Below are 3736 nucleotides of genomic sequence, written 5' to 3' on the forward strand. Positions count from 1 at the left end.
CATCTGAACTTGTGTCCATATAAATGTAAGATTTTCTTAAGAAAACTCAAAATTATATTACTGATGTTTCAGTAAAAATAAAACAGTGATTTATAAAAACACAATGAAAACATGGTGATTTCTGTGCTTCATTCATTCATTACTCTTTTTAGGCACAATAAAATAATAGAAGTGATTCTATATTCTTTGTGACATGTCATTATTATGATTAACAAATGCTTTAAACATTCTGAATCATGAAATGACCCATCATGGCCTAAAATAAGAGTTCAGCGTTCCTGCCAGTTCTCAGGCCTGTGCGAGACCTGCTTTGAGGCAGTAATTCCTGTTTCTTCACTCGAGATGACCCCTACATTTTTTAATATAAAAGACAAGATCAAAGCTCTTTTTTTAACTCATCCTTCCTATGTGTGTGTATTCTAAACTGCAAGGCAGCGCACTACGTTGCGCAGGGCCCTGGACATTCATTCCTCCATGTCTGTCTGTGTGTGTTTCTCCGGACGGATGTTCTAAACTGCAATTTTGTTCTGCACTGCATCTTGATGTTGTGTGTGAATGACAATAAATGCTTCTGCTTCTGCTATAGCTGTCTCTTATTGCTGTTGCTAGATCAGCTTTGCAGGTTGGAGCTTTGTCAATGACCTTTTTTTTAAATGGACACTGGGCCAGTGTCCTTTGACACTTTATGTCAGTCTTAAAGAAAAGTTTTCTCATCCTTTGTACTTTGATGAGAAATATTATCAGCTTGAAGAATGAAATCTTCAACAATCAAACATCCTTTCAATTGATAGAATAAAAAAAAGTGTCCAAAGATTCAAAGTAGACTTTATAATGCATACCCACGGCCTTTACCTGGCATGACACTTTCGTCCAGTCACCCACAGTCCATGACTTGATTTCTTTAGCCCACTGACTTGTAGAAGTTCAGAACATTTACCATTTTTTGCCACCTTTTTTCTATGGGTGTTGATGGCTTTTTGTGAGTAATTCTCATTTCTTTTATGTAATTTCTCACAGTTCAGTCTCAGACTTTCTACCCATTGACTCTGTACATCTTGACACTTTGATGTCTTCTTTGGTCGACCAGTACGCTTCCCTTTTACCGCTTTCCTATTTTCTTTGCACTTGGTTTAGATTTTAAGCACAGCTGAATGATAACCAACATGTTTTATAACATTTTCTGATGATTTACCTTCTTAAAGAAGTTCCTAATCCTCTGCTTTGTTTCGATTAATGTGTGTGGTGTTTGGATTTATGTCAGTCTGCTTTCTGCAACAGCTCTCCAAGGTGTGAGCCTTCTGTTTGAACTCAGTAGCAGATTTAATCTGACGTGAGGAATTGCTATAGAAATGAGTGATTTCATTTTTTTAAACTTTTTGATCTAAAACAAAAACTGTAGCTAACTGCAACTATATTTATTTTTTTGTCTTTATTGTTTTTTAATTCCAGAAGGTTGAAGATTAGAAAAAAATAGTTTTTTGGCATCTTTTTTATGTACAAAATTAAACAAATGAAAGAACATCCTCTAAGAGTGGTGATTTCATAGTGTTGTAGCCAATTTTTGTGTTGTTTAGTCAGCTGGCTGCAAGTAGCCATCTTGAACTGTGTTGACTCCAAATGGTAAATCAGTCGTAGCTGTTCAGCCAATAAAAACTTTCTGCACATTTCACAAAAATGTGTTCATGAGATATTTTGCCTTTGCTGGTAATAATGAATCCGGCTAAAAGCACATTTTGGGACACCTTCATGGTTTTCTCGAATGTTAATATCCGTTTAAAAGGCAAACGTGGATGCAGTTGCTTGAAAAGTTGTGAAAAATAAATGTATTTAGCAGTCAGTGTCAGCTCCTCCCAGCTGACGTCGAGGGTTACAGGAGGACTGTGGTCAGGAGCCTTTCACTCCTGGCAATGTGACAACTTGCTAATGTAGCTGCAGACAGGTGTCAGCCATCTCTAATGTTTATAACCAGATTTTCTTCCCTGTATACTGTGGATGTCATCAGGAGCTTGGCGTTATTAATGAACATTGTCTGGCAGCCAGAGTTTAGCTATTTTTGCTGAAAGTTCAGGACTAAAATGATTCTATAGCTTGCAGTGATCTCAGCAGAGGGAATGAAGGAGCACTTTATAAAACAATAAACAAATCGGAGTCACAAGTCGGGGAAATGGCTCACATTACGGGCCACAATCGGGCCAGTAGAGTTTCAGTGACAGACCGTAGAATGAGGGCTGCTGACTGGCCACAAGCTTTTGACTCTGATGTTTGGTTCATGTAGCACAGCACTATTTACTTTGGAAGCACTGGCTTCATGAAAACACTCACAGTTTAAACCTGATGTAGGCCATTCGAGAAAAAAAGAAAAAGAGTTTTTGCTTTCGGTTTCCAGAAACAGTCTTTTATTGGAAAACTGTTACTTGTTTAAACAACCCCCCACCCATAAACATCTACTAACAATGAGTAGTTAGGTGCGAAAGGTCACTAAGTAATACCAGCATGTGTGTACACATTTTAATCAATGTGTTGGACACATAAGTGCATCAAAAATGGAGACTGACTTGGACTGATAATGACTTTTATCTGCAAAATGTATTCATATATTGTGTTTAATGAACCATAAAATAAGAGAAAATTATGAAAAAAAGTTCAAATATATTGAGCTGTTTTAGCCAGATGACAAGCAATGATATTGGCAGAAAATGAATTATAATATAAAATGAGAAAAAAATAATAATCAAGTGGTGCAGTTTTTTTAAACTAAATTGGAAAAATGACAATTACAAAATTAAATAGGCTACGTTTTCATTTTAATGGTTAAAGAAAACACAAGCACACATTTTGTGCGCTATTCGGGACCTTCTGAACTGGAAATCATGGCCTGAACTCCTATTACATCATTGTGACAGGCTAGTGTTGTAGTCAAGACCACCTAACCTGAGACCAAGTCAAGACCAAGACCACAGTGTCTCGAGTCCGAGACAAGACGAAGACCATCAAAAACTGGTCTTGAGACCGGTCTTAAGACCAAGACCAGTTTCAAGTACTACAACACTAGTGACAGCAACCATGATTTAGAAAGAGAACAAGAAAATAACCACAAAACGGGTCACAACCTGCATTATTGGACATCATTCAGCTGCTTCAGACACAACCTCTGTGTTATTCTGAGTCATAGTGTTGTAGCAGTGTGACTAAAGGCAATGGGTTATTGACAGCAGAAAGTGAATTTGTTTCCAGACCTAAGATCTCAAGTTCTGACTCAAAGCACAGTTGTCCTCAGGGTGGGAAGCTGTGCTGTGACTGAGGGGTGCTACAGCTCTGTTCACTCACACCTGTAATGTCAGATCGCTGCTGTGATTAGATGTCAAGAGATGTCTAACCGTTCATTGCACTTAACAATCACAATGAGCCCTGAGGAACGCCAGTGACATTCACTCACAATTCATCTAATTTTTACACGAGAGTTTCAAGAACGAGGCATGTGAGAGGATTAGCATTCCTGCAAGAGAGATCAATTTTAGATAAGTCAAGATGAAAACCTGTTTTTAGTAACCAGCCAAGGTCAAGTTCAAAATTATACTTCAAATTCTTACTTGACACATATATTTTTGACTAAATTATTAAAAAAATGCCAAAAGTCACTGTATATAAAGAATATATATATATACACAGTGGTTTGCAAAAGTATTCATACCCCTTGAACTTTTCCATATTTTGTCACATTACAACCACAAACATA

This window comes from Austrofundulus limnaeus, unplaced genomic scaffold (assembly GCF_001266775.1).
Source record: "Austrofundulus limnaeus strain Quisiro unplaced genomic scaffold, Austrofundulus_limnaeus-1.0 Scaffold123, whole genome shotgun sequence".
Taxonomy (NCBI): Eukaryota; Metazoa; Chordata; class Actinopteri; order Cyprinodontiformes; family Rivulidae; genus Austrofundulus; species Austrofundulus limnaeus.